General features: G+C 40.4%; 1 pseudogene; it reads left to right on the plus strand.

The window, feature by feature from the left end:
* The first annotated feature begins 6,072 nt into the window (after positions 1 to 6,072).
* Positions 6,073 to 21,411, plus strand: LOC145797690 (pectinesterase-like; annotated as a pseudogene).
* Positions 21,412 to 22,835: the final 1,424 nt, after the last annotated feature.

Below are 22,835 nucleotides of genomic sequence, written 5' to 3' on the forward strand. Positions count from 1 at the left end.
GGCCCAATTTACTTATAAATTACCCTCTCAGGTGCTGTATCTGTTCAAAACAGATTTGCTACCTGTTGGATTCAAACTGGGCAGCCACCAAGCCACTACTTCACCTATATAAATAGGCAGTCCCTCATTTGGTTTTTTACAACAATTTTCGTACTTCTCCTCTGCTAAAATTCTCTACATTTTGCTGCATATAATTTCTGTGAGAAAAAGTGTAAACACTTAGTGTGTTCGTTGGACAAACAATTTGTAGTGCTGCTATTGTTTGTTGTTGATCATTTCATCCTGAGAGATAGACGTCCACATTCTGAAAGCACCGTGAAGATGACGAATCTGTCTTAAGGACACAGTGTCTAACACTAGACTTGATCAGAATATTATTCAATAAATTAATCAAGTAAGTTGGTTATTTATTTATTTATTTATTTTTATTTCTTTATTTAAATAAGATTTTGATTTTGTTTTTGTAACAAAATTAAAATCTGTTTTTATTTATTTTATTTTATTTGTCTGGTTTGATTTTTGTAATCAAACGAATTCTCTTCTTTCCTTTATTTCTTCTGTATTCTTGTTGTTGTTAAGTACACAATAGAATACAATTTTCAAATACAGTGAAAATTGTCCAACATATTTACCCTAAAATTTTTAGTATACATTACCCAAATATGAATACATATTTTAGACTAGAACTAACTATCGTGCATAAGGGTCTCGTTAATTAGCGAACTGAGACGTTTAGTACATATAACAGTGATAAACATTACTGAATGTTTTGAATATGTTTTACTTTATAGTAAAACAAAGGGGAAGCTCCAAAAATAATTCTAGTGTTCGATTTTTGTAATAAAATAAAATAAAATTTTAATTTTATCAACATAAATTTTAATATTTGAATTTATTTTCAATATAAACTATCTATCTATTTATGTTAAGTAAACTAATGAAAAATAGTATTTTAATCATTAAACTCAATACAAGTTTATATAAAAATTTAAAAATATTCATTTTCATTAATAATCAGAATACTTTTTTTCTTGTTACTTTTACTTAATAAAAATTGAAAAATAATTTAAATTGAAAATAAATTAAAAGATTATAATTTAAATTGATAAAATTAAATATTCAAGATTTATTTTGTTGTAAAGGTTAAATCGTGCTTCTTTTTTTTTTTTTTTTTTTTATAATATCCCCCTCAAACAAACTAAAAAAAAAAACTTTTCGTCGTTGTCTCAGTGGGCGTTTCTGAGCGCATGAGAGCACAAATGAACGCATTTTCACATGTTAAATAATTATGGTGATTCATTAAAATCGATAAATTAAAAATGAACATGATACCGTTCAAATCAAATACGCCAAGCATTTGGAGACATTTTTTGGTCCATTCATAATTAAGGTGATTAGCTTAAAATGCAAGAAATTTTCTTTTTATAAAATAATTGAAATATCAAAAAACGAAAATCTCTAATTTTTTTATTAACTATTTGTGTCAATTTTATTTAATTAATTAATACTTGATAAAAATGGGGATGGTGATGGTAAGATCATATATGCCATAGTAAGGAAATTGCATTTAAGAGAGAATTCATTTAATGAAAATTAAATCTATAGCAAATAAAAATGACCACCCTATTTGTGGAAAATAAAATTTATGAAAAATTAAATAAAAGGGAGAGGGAGAGACAGATATGAAAGATTGATGTAAAAACATCAATACATAAATATCTTAATTCTTTTCATCTATAGATTAATTATCAGATTTGTATTAACTTGTGGAGATTTTCCATTGAATAAATAAAATCCACTATGACCATATAGCTATTGAATATTTAAACCTAGGGTGCATAGATCCAAGTTAAGATTAGGGAAGACAGAGCTACTCAATGGCAATCAAATTTGGAGTATTTGCACAGTTCGTCACCTTATGTTCATCTCTTACCAACCCTAGCAAACACCGATTTTGGTGACATGAATTGGTGGTGCAACAAAACATCATACACCAAACCATGCTTTCACCAGTTAAGCCAACCAAAATCACAGTTCTGCACCCATGGAGTAACACCAATTTCAAGATTTGGTTGTGCAAGTAGCCACCATATACAGCAAGAGAGATGTGTGTGGTTGAGGTGCCAAGGTATACCCCTAAACCTCTGGAACAGAAACACACTAAACAACATTGGCGCTTTGTGGGGGACTATCCTTAATCTGGAGGGTGATATTAGCCGTCTGGAGTCATTTTCCTATTCCAGAATCAAAGTTGTTACTTCGTGCATAGAGCTCATCAATAAAACCATAAACCTGGAGTGCAAGGGTAAACTACACCCAATACTTGTTTATGAAGATCGTCTTGGCAATTCAAAGGAGTCTTCTAGTTCAGCAGTAGAAGATTGCAGCTCGAATGTTAACTTTTGCAAGGTAGTGGAAGCTTCTCCTTCTGAGAAGTGTTTCAAGGGGAAGGAAGATGAAGATGAGGTGGTAGCAAGGTGTGATTTGTCTGGTGCTAGGGCTTCCCTCAATGAGGTGGCAAAGAGGAAGGAGCCCACTCACGACTACAGTGAAGAGGAGGTGGACACACTGGTTGAAGAGACACCGTGTGATGTGGAGTTCAGTAGGCCTAGTGTTGTAGGTGTAAAAGAGGCAATGATGGAGGAGCGTGCACCCTGTCCTAAGTGCAATGATAAGTTTGAGAAGTGTATGGAGCAAGCTTCCACAGTTGGATTTTTCAAAAGTCTTAGTGGACTAAGGGAGGGACTTGGGCCTGGCATTTCTCTTGAGGTGGACTTGGCCCACCCACTAGGTGAGCAGTTTGCTCAAGGCCCAAATGAAGCTCAGAACATTAGGCCCACTACAAATGGTTTGCTGCTTTTCGATTCCCCTAGGCCACATACAAGTATAGCTACCAGTGGGTCAAAAATTTTGAGCATACACGATCAAGGCCAAGTCAAAACACCTATTATCTCCCTCATTCACCTGTGGAATACCAGGAAACCAGGGAAAAAGAAGGCACAGATGGAGGGCTTCTTCCGTTTTGCTCGACTTTATAGACACAAAGCTTCAGCTAATAGCAAACAAGCTCAAATCTGTTATCTTTAGACCAGCAGTAGCTGTCCTTGCACAATCTGATTTCTCTGAGGGTTATTCAAGCCCACATAGCTATCTCCTCAAAGAAGCTATAGCTATTCTTCAGCTGGGGCAAAAACTTGGAAAAAACTTCCAAGGAAAAGAAGATGTAGTGATAGATAAGATCAATGATCTGGAGCTGAAGGACAAAGAAAGAATTATCAAGGAGGGTAAGGCTAAGATGTAAGTGCAGTAGCTACGGGATATTCAGTGTGTGTATTTGTCTCTTTGTGAAGCTTCTATCCTGGAATGTTAGAGGTATTGGCAAGCCTAAGAAGAGAGGTAGAATTAAAAAGCTCCTAAAAGATAGGCACATTGATGTGGCACTCTTCCAAGAAACAAAGAAGGTAGTAGTTTCAGACTCTATGGTTAGGGGGCTTTGGGGTAATAAAAATATGGAGTTCTTGTCTATGGACCTTGAAGGTTCTGCAGGTAGGCTCCTGTGCATTTGGGATCCAAGTTGTTTCTAATTATCTAGTAGCTGCCGCAACAGGAGGTTTATTTTACTCTCAGGTACATTATACAACTCTTTCATTGTGTTTTGCTTAATATTTATACACCTAATGAGGTTAGCAGTAGATCCTCTTTTTGGAATACTCTTCTCAACCTCAAGGTTTCTTTTCCTTTCCCGTGGTGCTTAGGAGGGGATTTCAATGAGATAAGGCATGTAGGAGAGAGGGTTGGTTGTTCCCGAAGAGATAGGGATATGAAACAACTTAATGAGTTTATAGATGCTTGTGAACTGAATGACCTTCCTCTCTATGGTAGAAAATATACTTGGTGTAATGCTTAGGAGGCACAGAAATGGAGCAGAATTGATAGGGTCTTGCTTAGCCCTGAATGGTTGATTCACTTCAACATGAAGCTTTGGGGCTTGCCTCGGCTCATATCAGATCACTACCCTTTACTATTGATGGAAGATGACAGAGATTCGGGTCCCAAACCTTTCCGATTTATCAACGCTTGGACTTTGTACCCTAGTTTCTCTAATTTCTTTACTACTTGTTGGAAGAATTCTAATTTTGTAGGTTGGGCTAGTTATATAATCCATCAAAAACTTAAGCACCTAAAGCTGGAATTAAAGAAATGGAATTCAGAAGTGTTTGGCAATGTCTCATCTAAGCTCAAGGCTGCAGAAGATGAATTGCATGCACTAGATATCACTGCGGAGGCCAGAGATCTACTTGTTCCAGAAAAGGACAGGAGAAGGGAGGTTAGAGGTGAAGTGTGGAAACTCTATAGAAAGGTGGAATGGTTATGACATCAAAAATTCAGATTGAATTGGTCACTGCAGGGAGACAAAAACACTAGATATTTTCATGTTATCGCAAGTACTAGACGAAGTAGAAATATGAATAACTCCATTTCAGTTAATGGTGTGTCCTGTGAGGAACCTAGCAAAGTCAAGCAAGAGGTGCTCCGTCACTTTAGGAATCAATTCATAGAAAGTTGGGTGAGTAGGCCTATGTTGGTTGGGGACTTCAAAACAATTGAGGGCAACTCTGTATCTCTCCACCTGGTATTTGACTTCACGGAAGCAGAGGTTTTGGCAGCCATCAAAGAGAGTAGTGGTAACAAAGCTCCGGGCCCGGATGGGTTCAACTTGTTATACTACCAGAAATTTTGGAAAATTATGAAGCAAGAGATCATGCAATTTTTTAGAGATTTCCACAGAAACATCAAACTCACATACGGTATCAGTAGCTCTTTCATTACCCTCATTCCCAAGCTTGTCAATCCTATCAATCTAACTGATTATAGACCAATTAGCCTGGTTGGTTCTCTTTACAAAATTTTGGCAAAAGTTCTTCTGCATAGGATGAAGCCAGTGATGCCCTTAATTATTGGTGAGACTCAAACAACTTTATAGGAGGTAGAAATGTCATTGATGCGGTGTTTATTGCTAATGAAGTAGTTGATGATTAGAAGAAGGCCAAATGACAAGGGCTAATTATCAAGTTGGACTTTGAGAAAGCCTTTGATTCTGTAAACTGGGAATTCTTATTCTCCATGATGTCTAGTTTTGGGTTTGGGTCTAAATGGATCTCTTAGATGAAAGCATGTGTATCTACAGCCCGGATCTCTATTCTAGTGAATGGATCACCAACTAGTGAGTTGTCTCCGCAAAGAGGCCTTAGGCAATGAGACCCATTATCACCATTCCTATTCAATATTGTGGCTGAAGGGCTTAATATTTTTCTTACCAGAGCAATTAATCTTGGCATTCTTAAAAGAGTATTGATTGGAGCTAATAAGGTCCTCATATCCTATCTCCAATTTGTTGACGACTCTATCCTCTTCTATGAAGCAGATTTGGATCAGGTGGTTATTATCAAAAGAATTCTCAGGTGCTTTGAAGTTCTATCCGGTCTTGGAATCAATTGCCACAAAAGTGTTGTTTGTGGAGTTGATGTGGTGGATGAGTCACTACATTCTTTTTCACACCACTTGAATTGCAAGGTGCTTGACTTACCTTTGAAATTTTTGGGGCTGCCTTTAGGTGCCAACCCAGGTAGGAAATCAACTTGGAAACCTGTACTCGATAATGTTAGAGCAAGACTTTCAGGATGGGTGAGGAAAATGTTGTCCTTCACTGGAAGATTTACTCTGATTAAGTCTATTATTTCAAGTTTACCTGTGTACTATCTCTCTCTCTTTAGGATGCCTGAAGGTGTGACTCGTGACTTTGAGAAAATAGAGGCTGCATTCCTGTGGGGTGTTACCGAATTTAAAAAGAAAATTCATTTGGTCAAATGGTTAGAAGTAACAAAGAGTGTTCCTCAAGGAGGTCTAGGCATCAGGAGAATTAGGGATGTCAATTCTTGTCTACTCCTCAAATGATGGTGGAAATTTGGTACTCAAACTAATGCACTATGGAGGCAAGTTATATGTAGTAAATATAAGATAGAGGTCGACTGCTAGCTTCCTCCAGTGAAATCTTCCTACAAACATTCTAGAATGTGGAAGGATATTATGTTCATAGGGGTTCAGAGTAGAAACATATTCAACTACTTCTTGGATAATTGCCTAATTAAGGTGGGAGATGGCCGCAGAATCAAATTCTGGCATGATAAATGGTGTGGTGCCACTTCCCTCAAGGATGAGTTCCCTACTCTTTTCACCCTCTCTTTTGCCAAGTCTGGTTCCCTTCACTTTTTTTTTGTGCAATGAAAACTAGCTCAAATGGTTGAAACTTCCTATATAGAAGAGCATTATATGCTTGGGAGTTGGCGGATGAAGTTAGACTGTTTGATTTTTTATCCTTTGCTCCTTCACTAAGTCTTGAGTGTGTTGATAGTTTGACTTGGGCTGCTGCAGCTGCTGGCTCTGGTATCTTCACTGTGTCTTCCTTATGCTCATTTAGTACATCTCTTCTTGGGCCTCCACTCAGCTTAAGCAAGTTTATTTGGAATCACATCTTACCCTCCAAAGTCCACTTTTTTGGTTGGTTAGCATGGAAAAACAAAATTAAATCTTCTGAATTCTTGCACAATCTTGGCATTCTAGGCAATAACCTTTCCACATCTTGCATCTTCTGTAATTCTGCTCCAGAATCTGCTCAGCATATATTGCTTCATTGCTCTTTCTCTTGGGCTGTTTGGTCCTTTGTGCTTCAGGATTGGGGTCTTTAATGGTGCATTCCTTTATCTGTGGCAGGTCTGTTCAACTGGTGGATGAGGGTGAATTTTAAGTCTTTTCTTAGGAAATTTTGGAGAGCCATTCCCCTAGTTGTCTCTTTGGAAACATAGGAATAAGTGTGTTTTCTCTAATGTCCCTCCTAACTCGGCTGACTTTTAGGAACTCATCAAGGTCAGATTAGCATTTTGGCTTAAAGCCTCTCTCAAGGACTTCCTCTTCTCTGTTAATGATATTGTTCTGAATTTGAGGCAAATAAGGGGCTGCCATTGATTTTCTATTCTATTAGGGGCTACTATAGGACTGTGGTCGATCTGTCAAGCTGGGTTTTGTTATTCTGCATGCCTTATTGTAGTGCTCTGGCTGCTAAAAGAGGATCTGAAGGTTGAACCTATTCAACTATCTCCTTTCAGTCTTGGGTTACTCTGTCAATTCAGGAGAAGATGGATTTGTTTGCTTGAAGGTCCAAGCTTAAAGCTGTAAGTTAGTTTTGATCTGTTTGTAGGTCAATTCAGGAGAAAATGGCTCTATCAAGCTCCAAACTCCCCTATTTTGTAGTTCTGTCAGTGCCTATCAGTGGCCTCTGTTTGCTTTGTTGTTTTCGTTCTGTTGCTTTGCTTTGTCTGTTGGTTTGTTGGTTTCTCACCAGCTGGAGCTTGGAGCTTGTGCTAGCTCCAAGCTCCTCTTTATTGATGTATCTTTTTATACTTTGTATGTTTTCATCAATAAAGATCTCTTTTGCCGATCAAAAAAAAAAATAAAAATTAAGCAAGCTCTCAATTCATTACACCACACAAAGTCACTAGAGCGAAAATGTGTTAATGAGAAAGAAAAAATAGCATGGAGTGATTGCATGAAACTTATCGAGATCACCATCGCCCAACTCAACCAATCATTTGAAAACTCCAATGAACATACTGACGTTGACATACAAACATGGCTTAGCGCCGCCCTAACAAACCTTGACACTTGTCAAACTGGCTTCATTGAATTTGGTATTATTGAAAATATTCTACCTCATGTTCAATAATAATCTTGTAGAGTTAATAAGTAAAACCTTGGTTGCTGCTAAACATGTTGATAACAGCCCATCATTCATTTGGACAATGAAGACTCTTGCAGTTGGTCTGCACATTCTTCTGGGAAATTCACAATAGATTCAGTGTGGTCTTGATGGGAAGCAACTCATGGGCCACCACTTAAAGTTACTAATGGTCTGTGGAAAAATAAAACCCCTTCAGAAGTGCAATTCTTTGGTTGGTTAGCATAGAAAGCTAGGGTTAAAACGTCAATCTTCTTGCAAAGGATTGGAGTGCTAAGTGCAAGTACAAGTACTTTGCGTTTATTTTGCAAAAATGAGGTGGAGACAATAGAGCATGTCCTGTTATTTTGTCCGTTGGTTTGGAAGCTTTGGTCTGAGATTGTAAGCTGATGGGATCCTGAGTGGGCAATACCAAGTTCAATGGAGGATTATTTCAATGGTGGGCAGGTGGAAAGTATAAAAATTGGGTTCATGAACTGTGAAAGATTATCCCAGAGGTTGTTTTATGGTCTATTTGGAAGTTAAGAAATGAATGCCTATTCAAAGGCGCACAACTAGATTTTGCCAGTTTAAGTGAGAGGGTAAAGGTTCGGATTGCTATATGGACAAAGTTACACATGGAAGGGATTAATTACTCAGTGCATGATTTAGTATCCAATCTGAAACTGATCAGGTGTGTATTGTAGTTCAATGGTGCTTTGGTTTTTTGGGATGTTGTTACTCTCTGTTTGATTTTGTTGTTGCTCTCTATTGCTCTCAGTGGTGCTATCATTTTGCTATTGTTGTTACTGTCTTGTTGGTAGCTCACTAACTTCTGAGGTTTAGTGCTTGCAAATGATAGGGTTTGCTTCCTGATGCCAACCTAATTGGTATGGGATTGCTTTACTATAATGCTTATGCACTTTCCTCCCCCCCCCCCTCACAATCCCTATTAATGTATCACATTACTTTGTAATTGTGTTTTCATCAATAAAGTCTCTCTTTTAGCTGATCAAGAAAAACAAAAACAAAAAAGTAAAACCTTGGTTATTAACAATGCCTCAATTACAGAACAAACTTACAAAAAAAAGGTTTCCTAATTGGGTTTGAAATAGCAATAAAAGGGTTTTCAAGTTAGCAAAGGACAAACCAAAGCTTGTGGTGGCTAAAGCTGGGTCAAGAAATTTTGTTACCATTAAGGAAGCTTTTCTTGATGCATCAACAAAAAGAAGACATATGGAAAGGTTCGTTATTTATATCAAGAACGGGGTTTACAACGAGTATGTCCAAGTTTCTTCCGAAATGAAAAATATTGTGATGATTGGGAATGGCATCAACAATACCATTATCACCGGCAACCGAAGCCATTGAGAGAATTTCACCACCTTCAACTGTGCAACTTTTTGTACATAAATCTCTAATTCTTACTCTTTTTTTCCCATCATAATTTAGTGTTTTTTTTTTGTGTGTGTGTGTGTGTGTGAAATTCCCATCTTACCCTCAATTCCTATTTTAACCTTTTTTTAAAATGAAAGTAAATATTCCTCAACCCATACTCACTTCTTTTCTTTTCTTTTTATTTTACATTTCATTAGAATTGAGTAGAACTGTGGGATTTAGAAATTTGATGAAGGGTGTGGTTCATCTTCATCAAATCTTCTACAAAATCATATGGCTAAAATCGTCAAATAGTATCTATATTTTGTATATGTAACCCTCACCAATTTTGGTTTAACATTTTAACAAAATTTAAGGACAAAGATGCCAACAATAATTGATTGCACAAACCATAATTGCAGTAAAATAAGGTGTAGAAAATATCTTCAATTTTCTTGCGAGTTTTTCTAATACAAATGCCTTCAATTCATACACTAATTAATTTATTATATTGCTATATTATGAATATAAAGAAATTATTATCAATGGAATCATGTGAAAGATCTTCCATAAGTTTTCAACAGTCTTGGGCAATGGAATCATAGCTCGTGGTATCACCTTCTGCAACACAGCTGATCCAGAAAACAAACAGGCCATGGCACTTTTATCCAACTCTGATGCTTTTGTCTTTTACCAATGTAGCTTCGAAGGATACCAAAACGCACTCTACGTCCATTCAAATCGACAATTTTATAAAGAATGCAACTGCATCATGTATGCAAAGAAATCCCTTCTTCCAAAGAAAACAAATGTGGTGACAGCCCAGGTCGAACTAATCTGAACCAAAACACCGGGATTTCAATTCATAATTCACAAGTCATGACTTCATCCAAGACATATTTGGGACGATCATGGAAGAAGTACTCACGAATTGTTTACCTGCAAACTTTTTATGGGGATATATTTTCTGAGTACCAACACGTGGCCAAAGGTGACGCCAATCGAGGTGCCACGTGTCCTGGTCATAACGCCGAGGATACCTCCGAAGATATCAGAATCCGGGATAAGCGGATAAGGGACAAGAGTCCTAGGATGAGGAAGGACTTCAGCCTAGATAAGGATAAAGCTCTTAGGGAGTTTATCTTTATCTATTGGAGAGTCCAAGATAAGCACTGAGCAAAAGTCCATTGAAGCTAGGCTTCTAATGGGACTAGGATTGAGTTAACTATAAAAGAGAGGCACCCTCATGGGTCTAAGGTACGCAATTTATATTTTGAACAGTGAATTAAGCACTTTTGATATCTTTGAGAGATAACTGACTTGATCATCGGAGTGCCCCCGGGTGGACGAACCACCGCCGAAATCTCTTCTTTCTGTTGCAGGTCAATCAGGCGCCATCTATTCTGCTAGTGCTCTCAAGCTGAATACTAAGTTGGCAGTGTGGTCGGAAATTGACACACACAATTTGGCGCTGTTTATGGGAAAGAAAGGAGAATAGATGGCCAGCGACGGACAGAAGGATAAGGTTGGGGATGAAATCCTTGCTAGAAACGGTAAACACGTTGACCCTAACATAAAGGAAGATGGTTGCAACGAAGAGACTCAGGACCAGAATCACGGCAGGAAAGACGTTGGCCAGGAGGGCGACGTACCGAAAAAATCGGATCTAAGCGGGTATTACAACGAGGACGACCTCTAGATATGGAAAGATAGATGCCTGCGGAGGGATAAAGAGGTAAAAGAGATGGCGAACAAATTGGCAGGCCTGCAATCGGTCGTCAATTTCATGATGCAAAACAACGTCATGCAGCCACCGTTCCCGCTGCAGGACATGCCGATTCTAGCGGCCAATGCCCAGAAGGGAGGGCAAAAAACCATCCCTGTAGCCCCCCAGCACACCAGGAGCGAAAAATGGGCGAGGAAAGTCGAGAAGGGAAGAATCTCGAAGGACACATCGCACCAAGGAAGCAAACCCTAGAGAACATCGGCATGTTCAAAGGCAGGAGTTGTGCTTCGACACAACTAATGGAGAAAAGTCGAAAAGGGCTCACAACGAAGCTGAGAGTAGTGCACCGAAAAGACTGAAGTCAGGAGATAGCTGAGCTCCTGGGTGGACCAAAGAGGACTTGAGAGATTACCTCAAGAGGAAGCAACAAAATGCCGAGGTAACTTCCCCTGTTAAGCCGAGAACACCATTTTCGGTGGAGTTAGACAAATTTGAGGCTCCGAAAAGATTCAGTATGCTAAGGTTCCAGATATACAATGGTAAGTCAGACCCCAACTTTCACGTCGGATTATACCTGAACTTGATGGCATTGTACACTGGGAACGAGCCGTTGCTCTGCAAAGTGTTCCCCTAATCACTCGGGGAGATTGCATCAGATTGGTTTCAAAAATTACCGAAAGGAAGTGTGAAGACCTGGGAAGGCCTGGCCGAGATGTTCATGGCCAGGTTCGTGACAAACAAACTACAGCCCTTAAGGGTGGATGCCCTGATGGATCTAAAGATTGGCAAGGATGAAAGCCTAAGGGCCTACGCCAAGAGGTATTACGAGGTATTCAATCGAATACCAGAATGCAGCCAAGAAGTGGCCGTCGTATCATTTAAAAACGGCCTGAAAGATGGTTGTCTACTCCAAAAATCATTGGCAAAGACATTGCCAAAAAGCATTAAGGAGCTCATGGCTAGAATTGAGAAATATGCCAGGGCCAAGGAGGACACGCTAGGGACCAAGGCGACAAAGCAAGAGAAAGGAAATAGCTCGCCATAACGAGGCCGAGGTAACAACGGATCCAATAAGAAAGAGATTGGACTGAGGGCTGCACAGGCAGTCACAACTATATTCCAAGTCCCAATTCACAAAGTCCTGGATAGAATCCGAACCCAACCCTATTTCAGAGCACCAGCAAGGGTACCAGGAGAGTTTGTGGGAAGAAGCCTTAGTAAGCATTGTGCTTACCACAATGAAGATGGGCATCTGACTCAGGGTTGTAGAGCCCTGAAGGCACACTTGGAAGACCTGGTAAGGCAAGGCCATTTGAGAGACCTTGTGGATGAGGCCAGGACAAGGGAAGAACAGGCAAGACTACCTCAGGCACCAACAGCTCCACCTCCTCCAGCACAACAACCGCAAGAAGGCGGACCTCAGGTAATTAATGTAATTCACTCAAAGGTCAACGAAAACGAAATACGGAGAGAAACCCAGAAGGTAAAGCACTTGCAGCATGTATACCAGGTCCAGCAGAAGAGACCTCAGACCGAGAAATGCCTGGGACCAATAGTGTCCTTTACTGAAGTTGACCTGGAAATGGTCCAACATCCGCACAACGATGGCTTAGTAGTATCCCTCCAGGTTGGGGAGTGCCAAGTGAAACGTATCCTAATCGACCAAGGCAGCTCTTGTGACATCATGTATGTCAGGTGTTACAAGGAGCTTGGCCTTCACCCAGGCGACATGGAGCAATCCAATGGCCCAATGGTCGGGTTCAATGGAACGCCGACATGGCCACTAGGAGTAACAAGCTTGGAAGTACAGGCTGGCACTAAGAAGATAAAGACAAAGTTCACCATAATCGACACACCCTCCCCTTACAACGTTATCTTGGGAAGACCATAGTTGCACGCAATGGGGGCTATTCCCTCGACATTGTATCAACTATTGCGGTTCCCAATAGAGCATGGGATAGAGGGGGTCAGAGAAGATCAACTGCAGGCAAAGAACTACTCCATGGCAGCAATGAAATCCACCTGCAGCATACGAGAACCAGAGAGAGCAGAGATCGAAGACGAGGACATGGAGGTCCTAGAGGACGTCGACAAGGAGCCAACCAAGAAGAGTGAAGAAGCATTGAAGAAAATCCTCGTCCAGCAGGGAGACGAAGAACGCTTTTTTCTTCTCAGCTCGGGCTTAGCTGAAGAAGAGGAAAAAGAACTGGAGGCTTTCTTGAGAGCAAACATTGAAGTGTTTGCCTGGACACCCTACGAAATGCCAGGCATTGACCCCGAGGTCACTTGCCATAAACTGAACGTAGATAGGTCAGCCAAACCTGTAATCCAACGAGCAAGAAGACCGACATTGATGCATGTTGAGGCAGTGGAAGAGGAAGTAAACAGACTTTTGGAGGCCAGAGCCATTCAAGAGGTAAATTACCCGACATGGCTATCAAATACAGTGGTGGTAAAGAAAAAGAATGGTAAATGGAGGGTCTGCGTGGACTTTACCAGTCTAAACAAGGCCTGTCCCAAAGACAGTTTTCCTTTACCCAAGATTGACCAACTGGTGGACGCCACTTCAGGGCATGGAAGGATAAGCTTCTTGGATGCCTATAGGGGGTACCATCAGATAGCTATGTACCTGCCAGATGAAGAGAAGACTGCGTTTATCACCCAAAAAGAGCTGCATTGCTACAGAGTGATGCCGTTTGGGTTGAAAAATACCAGAGCAACTTACCAGAGATTGGTAACCAAGATGTTCAAACATCTAATTGGTAAAACAGTAGAAGTCTACATCGATGACATGGTCGTGAAGACCAAAGAACCTGAGGGTCATCTAGCCGACCTAAAAGCAGTCTTTGATATCCTTAAATCATACTAGCTCCGACTCAATGCATCGAAGTATGCATTTGGAGTTGGATCTGGTAAGTTCTTGGGATACTTGGTGACCAGAAGGGGCATTGAGGCCAGCCCAGATCAGATCAAGGCCATTTTAGAACTGAAAAGCCCAACATCGGTGAAGCAAGTACAGATGTTAACTGGGAGGGTTGCAGCCCTGAATAGGTTCATAAGCAGAAGTTCTGACAAATGCAAACCCTTCTTCAGCCTAGTGAAGAAGGCCACAGACTTCTTGTAGACAGAAGAATGCGAAGTCGCCCTAAACGACTTAAAGAAGTATTTGACCACGGCTCCAGTTCTCTCAAATCCACAACCTGGAGAGAAGTTGTTCCTGTACCTAGCAGTTTCGGAACATGCGGTAAGCACAGTGGTAATCTGAGAAGAAAAAGGGGAACAAAGAGTTGTTTACTATGTAAGAAAAACCCTGACTGATGCAGAAACCAGGTATTTACCCTTAGAAAAGTTAACACTGGCCTTAGTAATGGCTTCAAAGAAGCTGAACCATTACTTTCAAGCCCACAAAATTCTGGTGCTAACTAAACATCCCTTGAAGTGCCTGTTGCAGAAGGGAGATCTGACAGGCAGAATAGTCAGTTGGGCAGTGGCCTTAGGCCAATATGACCTGGAATACAGGCCCAGAACAACAATCGAAGGCCAAGTCTTGGCCGACTTTGTGGCTGAGTTCACGCTAGGAGCCATCGTACATCAAGCTCCGCTGAGCCGAAGTGAACAATGTCCAAGCGAGCAAAGAGGAGCCCAGCCAAGGGCAATAGAACAAAGGAAAGAAGAAAAACTTAGGCCCTGCAGCATTTACATTGGCGACTCCTTTCGACTGTTTGTTGATGGGAGTTCAAACCAACAAGGAGCGGGGGCAGAAGTAGTACTGGTATCTCCAGATGGACAGATACTAGAATAATCCATTCGTTTGGGGTTCAAAGCCTCAAACAATGAAGCAGAGTATGAAGCACTGATTGCAGGACTAAAACTGGTAGCAGCAATAGAAGCAGATGAGGTGATAGTCTTTTGTGACTCTCAACTTATAGTCAACCAGACAACAGGCAAGTTTGCAACCCAAGATGAACGTATGTCAGCATACGTAAAAGAAGTAGGCAGGTTGGTGGCCTTGTTCCAGAATTGCCGACTACATCAGGTTAACCGGGATGATAATAGTCATGCCGATACCCTGGCCAACCTGGCTAGTGCAATCTAACCTGGAAAGGTAAGGACAATAATGGTCGACTACTTGTTGGGCTCGAGCATCGAACCACTGACCACAGAGCGTGAAGCAATGTGTGTGGACATGGGACCAAGCTAGATGGACGCAATAATAGCATTCTTGAAAGAAGGAAAACTGCCAGATGATCACAAAGAGGCACACAAGATCAAATTTAAGTCAGCAAGATTCAGTCTGACGGTAGAGGGACATCTCTACAGAAGCCTGTGTCAAGAAGTTTGAAAAGTGCCAAAGGTTTGCACCACTAATACACCAACCAGTAGCAGACCTGAACCCAGTATCCAGTCCTTGGCCGTTTGCCCAATGGGGCATGGATCTTGTTGGAAAACTGCCCCAAGCAACTGGGCAAAGGAAATACCTACTGGTAGCAACAGATTACTTCACCAAATGGATAGAAGCTGAACCCCTCGCCAAGATCTGAGACGTGGACGTGAAGAACTTCATATGGAAAAACATCATCACCAGATTTGGGATTCCAAGAGCAATAGTTGCCGACAATGGAACACAGTTTGATAGTAAGCTAATCAAGAGCTTCTATGCAAAGTTCAAAATCAAGAATTATTTTTCAACCCCAAGCTTTCCTCAAAGCAATGGACAAGCAGAAGCATCCAACAAAGTCATCTTGGATGGGATTAAGAAGAGGCTGCAAGCAGCAAAAAGAAAATGGGTGAATGAACTGCCAAGTGTACTTTGGGCATATCGGACTACGCCGAGAAGATCAACTGGGGAATCCTCATTTGCCATGACTTATGGCACAAAAGTAGTCATTCCTCTAGAAGTCGGCATCCCAGGGATCAGAACCCAGGGAGTAGAGAACGGGACTAATGATGTATTATTAGCCCGAGATCTAGATCTGCTAGAAGAAACAAAGGAGAGAGCTGCAATTCAGCTGGCGGCATATCAGCAGCAGCTTGCTAGGGCTTATAACAAGAAGGTCAACCCAAGGGAGTTTCAAATCGGTGACCTCGTCTTGAGAAAAGTCGTCGGCAACAAGAAAGATCCCAGAGAGGGCAAACTTGGCCCAAATTGGGAGGGACCCTATAGAATCATCTCGGTATTGGGCAATGAGGCATATCGGCTTGATGATAATAAGGGCAAAGAGTTGCCAAGGCCCTGGAATACTTGCAATCGTAAGTTTTTTTATCATTAAATTTTCTTGTTCTCTTCGTTATTAGCCGAAGTAATAAATAAAGCTTGATTTTTCACGCTTGTGACTGATAAGATAGTTGATGATGTTTCTAGAATACATGCATAATGAGAACCTAAGTGGAACTTAAGTTCACATTAGGGGGCAGGAAGTTGGAAAATGGTTCCTGGCAAGGTAGAATATACAAGCTAAAATTAGCCTAACACTTGTTGAAATTTGTGAAAAATTTACAAGTTGAAGTTAAACCGAGATCATGTTTAACACTTGTTGAAATTTGTGAAAAATTTACAAGTTGAAGTTAAACCGAGATCATGTTTAGCACTTGTTGAAATTTGTGAAAAATTTACAAGTTGAAGTTAAACCGAGATCATGTTTAGCACTTGTTGAAATTTGCAAAAAATTTACAAGTTGAAGTTAAACCGAGATCATGTTTAGCACTTGTTGAAATTTGTGAAAAATTTACAAGTTGAAGTTAAACCGAGATCAGGTTTAGCACTTGTTGAAATTTGAGAAAAATTTACAAGTTGAACTTAAACCGAGATCATGTTTAACACTTGTTGAAATTTGAGAAAAAATTTACAAGTTGAAGTTAAACCGAGATCATGTTTAACACTTGTTGAAATTTGAGAAAAATTTACAAGTTGAAATTAAACCGATATCATGTTCAACATTTGTCGAAATTTGTGAAAAATTTACAAGTTGAAGTTAAACCGAGATCATGTTTAACACTTGTTGAAATTTGTGAAAAAATTTACAAATAAAGGCCAAAGGTTGTATTAAAATGAGTACTTATGTACTTGCTGATGTAAACCGTTGGTGGGTGTAACCTAGGTATTTCACCCCGAGAAGATTACACAGTTAAGGTGTACATTGAAGATATGCAGAAATATTCTATGTATGGTAGCCATACAAGAACAGTGAAGGGAAGACAAACTTACAAAGCATTCAAGAAAAGAAGTTGTATTTACATTCAAAAGAAGGCACATCGGCCACGTCAAAAGCTTACATTGTTTCAAAGAAAGGAAAAAGTACAAAGAAACAGAAAAAAGAAAGAAGTCAAACTAAGACTCTTCAACATCTTTGGGCGGTTGGGTTTGGAGTTCAGAAGACTGCTGCGAAGACACATCGGCCGCCTTTTCAGCCGTGAGCTCGACGTCTATTTCTTGGAGGGTTTGGTCGAGGTTCTTATCGGCAATAGGTGCGTCCGATGTTGCCTTCTCAGGAGTAGCATCCTTGGGAACCTCCTTACCCTCCTCATCTTGAGTCAAGTCTAGGACTTGCTCATTTTGAGTAAGGGACTTGGCCCCAGCAGCTTCCTTTGACTTCCCCACCAAAGCTTCCTCCTCAAACTCAGAATCATTGTCGGATTGGCTTGGAGTTGGGGGGAATGGCAGGGCAAGGACGTCGGTGTTCCTAAGGGGGGACTCCTCGGGGACTTCAAGTTTTTTCAAGAGAGCCATCCAACCAAGGGTGAAACCCTTGTTGCATGCCTGCTTCACCTGTCTCTCATAGTCCGCCGTGACATCGGCCACCCCCTCATTGTATCCCTTCTCATCGGCGGCCTTGAGCTCAGCGTCTTTTGTGGCCAAGGCATCCTGCAGCTCTTTTGGGCCTCGGCCGTCTTTTCTTCAACCTCTTTTTTCTAGGCCTCAAGAACATTATTTATGGCATCAGCAGCATCTGCCTTTTCCTCGGCCACATCTTTGGCATTGACAACAACAGCCTCGGCCTGGTCTGCCAAAGTCTTCATTTTTTATTGCAAGTTTTTATTGGTCTTCTGCAAACTAGTAACCTCCCTAGTCTTGTCGGCCAACGCCTTCCTTGTCTCAAAAGATTGCATTGAGAAGGAGTGGGCGTGCTGGATTGCCTGAAGAAAAATGGACAGAGCAGAAGTTATTAGAAAATTTTCTAAGTATATAAAAAAAAAAAAAAAAAAAGAAGAAGAAAGAAAGAAAGATACCAAGTGTGAAGACTTACTTGAACAGAATGCTGGAGCATCAGTGCAAAGTTTTCATACTCGCTCATCTCGGCGTTTTGGTCTAGATCTCCAGGAAGGAGCAAAGCTGTGCTAAGGGCAACACCGACGTTAACGTCATCGGCACTATCACCAGCTCTGACCGGCCTGTCCTCCAATGTGATTTGCGGAGCCTAGTGGGAGTCAGACTTCATGGAGCCCGAAACTGTTGCAAAAGATGACCTCGGCCTCTTTGATCTTGTAGATTCGGATGGTTGGGCCTCGACAGGCCTCTTCTCGGCAGCAGATGGGGCCTTATCACTCTCAGCCAATTTGGAAATTGGCAAAGTGTCCTCAGTATCAATCTGAGTCACCGTTGCCTTGGGCTGAGCTTTCTTCAGACATTTTGGCTTTGGCTTTGGCTGAGGCTGGGTTTGTGCTGGTTGAGAATCAACTGAGTCAGGAATATTGGCCAAGAGATCTTTAGCAACTGCTTTCTGGCAGCCCATCTCGGCAGCAAAAACAGTTCATCGTCGGCGTTGGCGTTGAGATGGTGGGATCAGATATGGGGCCGAGGTTGACGGCTGCTCTGTTGGATCAGAGGTCGATCCTTGATCTAGCCGAGATAAGGAGACAGCTTGAGGAGTTGTGGCAGAAGGAGGAGATTGGCTTTTCTTCCTCTTTGGGACATCGGGGAGTACTGACTTGTAAGTAGGAATGAAATTGAGCAGCAGGGGGGCTCTCCGCTTGTGGACTGGCAAATCCAATAGCTTCTTCAAGTCCTTACTGGGGAAGAAAGACCGGCGAAAGCCCTTTGGTGGCTGAGGAAGAACTGCAAAAAGAAGAGCACAGACATTAGAACAAAGTATTGAGAACTTTAGAAAAAAGAGTAAGAAAGAATGACACTTGGCCCTTACCATCTCCTTCCCCGAAAACTGTTTGGCTTAGGGGATAAAGGTGGAGGTCATCGTTGGACTGAAACTCCCAGTTGCTCGAGACAATGAAGTAATCGTCTCAAGCACCCTTGTTTGAGTTTGGCAGGTCGGCAATGAGCTTGTACTCAGTGGACCTCAGCTTGAGGCAATAGATGTGGCCTTTTTCTGATTTCAGGCGACACATAGTGTAACAGTATTGGAAATCGGCAAGAGTAACCCTAGCATTCTCTTGTTTGGCTAAGGCTATTGTACCGTTGATAACTCGGTAAGAATTGATGGCAAGCTGTATTGGGTTCAATTTATAGTAATGAAGGACTTCTTGGAAAAAGGTGTCAAGTGGAAACCTAAGTCCGCACTCGATAAAGGCCACTACTGGGAAGGCATGAGGTTCACATCGGGCATGATGAAGTCATCCTCCCCAGCCAACCTCAGATGAACGTCGGTCGGGATGTCAAACTCCTACCTAAAGTGTTCTAACTTGGTCGGGGTGTCTACCCTATGCTTCCATATACCCATAACATCGGCTTAAATTGGAAGAGCTGGATTTCAGAAAGAAGGTGTTTTGAAAGGGTTATAAGGACCTTGGCAAAAACCTAAAAGTGAGCTGAGGTAAGAATTTTGTGGGGATCATTTCAGTTCTTCTTAGAATTTGTGGGTTCTATAAACAAATCCCAAACCTAGATCTATGGAAACGAAGATTAGAGGCAAGAATCTGGAAAGAACACGGCAAACATAAACAAGAGCAATGATTCAGAATCAAGAATAGGGGTGTGTCATCAAGAAGACTGTGACAGAGTGTGTGCCAGGGTGCAAGGCCAAGAACAGTGGCAGAATGAACAAGTATATGGGTATTATGTGTATATTAAAGAACGGTGTGGGCAAAAAGCAAAATCATGAGAAAAATATGCTCAGAATACGTGGTTGGATTCAAACGGCAAATGTGAATGGCATTGCAACTACAGTATACACATATAACAGTTTGAGGAAGAATGAAAATTGAAACGAAGGAACAATGACTTACAAGAGAAAATTAGAGTCGCAGAGATCAGATGGAGGCAGCAACCAGAAAAGTGCAGCAAAAATTTTCGCTGGAGGTGAGTAAACAAAAGTAATTGCAGAAAGCTTCGCAAGAGTGACAATGGCAGACTTGGAAGAAGAAGTTAGAGAGAGAAAAAGTTGGGGGCCTCAGAAATGGTGGTGTAAAATGAAGAGACGGAAAGAAGAAATGAAGTTTTGTCTAAACTCGAAATGGCGGCAAAAAGGCAATTAATGTGCCTAAAACGACGTATATGTCAGACGGCACACGCGAGAAAAATTCGACTTATAGGCGCGTATAGAGTACGATCCAGTGAGAGGAAGACGCGTGGCAGAAACGGTTGATTTATTTTGCGTGACAGCTCATACGCGTGATAAAACTCTTGGAGTTCTTGGTTTAAAGAAGCAATTGACCTCGGCTGGACCTGGTCGTGTAAAGCCGACGTATTATGACATCGGGAAATGGATGATACAGCAAGATAGCCGACATGCTATACGATATAAAGAAATAGGTTCCATCACCTCAGGATGCCGAGGTAATCGAACCTAGGGGGTAATTGTGGGGATATATTTTTTGAGTACCAACACGTGGCCAAAGATGACGCCGACCTGTCAGCCGAGGTGCCACGTGTCCTAGTCGTAACGCCGAGGTGATATCGGCTAGGCCGAGGATATCTCCGAAGATATCGGAATCCAGGATAAGCGGATAAGGGACAAGAGTCCTAAAATGATGAAGGACTTCAGCCTAGATAAGGATGAAGCTCTTAGGGAGTTTATCTTTATCTATTGGAGAGTCCAAGATAAGCACTGAGCAGATGTCCATTGAAGCTAGGTTTCTAATGGGACTAGGATGGAGTTAACTATAAAAGAGAGGCACCCACATGGGTCTAAGGTATGCAATTTATATTCTGAATAGTAAATTAAGTACTTTTAATATCTTTGAGAGATAACTAACTTGATCGTCGGAGTGCCTCCGAGTGGACGAACCACCGCCGGAATCTCTTTTTTCTGTTACAGGTCAATCAAGCGACATCTATTCTGTTAGTGCTCTCCAACTGAATACTGAGTTGACAATGTAGTCAGAAATTAACACACACACTTTTCTAGACCGTTTGGTGGATCCAGCAGGGTGGTTAGAATTGAAAGGCAATTTTGTTCTTAAAACTTTATATTACCAAGAGTATAGCAACAATGGTCCAGATTCTTCAACAACAGGGAGAGTGACATGGGACGGTTATCGAGTCATAAAAGACAAAGCTAAGACTGAAAAGTTCACGACTTCAAGCTTCATTGGTGGCCAATCATGGTTGCCAAACACTAGTGTGCCGGCTACCCCTGGTCTATAGCCTTCTCTCAGTGGAAGTTTCAAAATTCAGTGTCATAGATGTACTTATACAATCAATTAAATTATAATAGAAATGGGCATAAGTACTTTATATCAACCGTTTTCCCTATTTTGGAGTTTTTATTTTGGAGTTTTAGCATCGATTAGAAAAGCACTAGAGAAACTTTCTAGTTATGAATATTAGAACTAGAAAATTCTCTTCTTTTTTTTCAATTTGTAATTATTATTATTTTTTTAGTTTCTTAAAAATGGGCTAAAAAGAAGGCTTGTTTTTGGGAGACCTCTCCTCTTCTCTCCTTGTATTAGTAGGCTGTCCATTAAAGGCTCATGTCATGAACTTGTCCAAGTCAAACTCTTCTTGTTGCGGGAGAAGGTTCTGGTAAACTCGTTAGGGGGCTTTATTTTTTTATTTTTTTAATTTGAGCCTAACTATAGATCAGGGGGAACATAAATAGATTTAGGAAATGCTTGATCTGACCATAAAATATAAATAGTTAGCAAATTGAAAACAAGCATGAATATGAAAACGGTTCGGCTTGGTCGGTGTTAAGAATATATTTAGCACTGAATCGATCTTTTTAGTTTTTATGATTGAGAAAACGATACAGACCGTTTGTTACGGTTTGATTTTCTCAGTTTTGTTAGTTTGATGTAGAAGAGAAATTTACATGAAATTTTAAATTATTTTATAGTAGATTATAGAATTTTACATTGAAAATAAATTTTAAAAAAATATGAAAATTACTCTATAAATATTTTTCTCCCTAATTTTATCACAAAATTATATTATTTCAGTTACTTCTCATATAATATTCAAGAAATTATAATAGAAAAATATTTAAATATAATATTCGGTTGGTTTGATATGTATCGGTATAAAAAATTTCAAAATCGAAATGGACTGTATGTTATGAAAAACAGACCGAAAACTAAAATTTTAGTTAATTTCGATTGGCCAGCTCGTTTTTTTTCAATATTTCTTACATCTCTAAATATGATGTTTGTTGACTAAATTAATCTTGAACCTTAAGTAGCTCACTCTTTTTAGATTCCATCGACTATTATAACATTCCTTAATCTCCATAACAAACAAGGAAAAACTCACAAGGAGAGTGGAATAAAGAGAAGCAATAACCCTCAATTAGGGATGGTCATTTTAATTGGATCTATGGAGCCTATTCCACCTGAATGGAGCAGGTTTTACCTAATCCGACACTTATATGGGCCGAGGATAGATTATATTTTAGTCACCTGCAACAGGGGTGAGGCAAGGACGGGTATCGCTTATCTCGATTCAAACCCGACCCGATATAATTAATAATATATATGTATATATAATATAATTAGATATAAGAAAGAAATATTAAAATTTTGTTATTCTGTTTAAATATAAATAAATAATAGAAAAATGATTTATACCCCCAC

Source organism: Camellia sinensis, chromosome 8, assembly GCF_055761805.1.
Source record: "Camellia sinensis isolate YWXY chromosome 8, ASM5576180v1, whole genome shotgun sequence".
NCBI classification, from domain to species: Eukaryota; Viridiplantae; Streptophyta; class Magnoliopsida; order Ericales; family Theaceae; genus Camellia; species Camellia sinensis.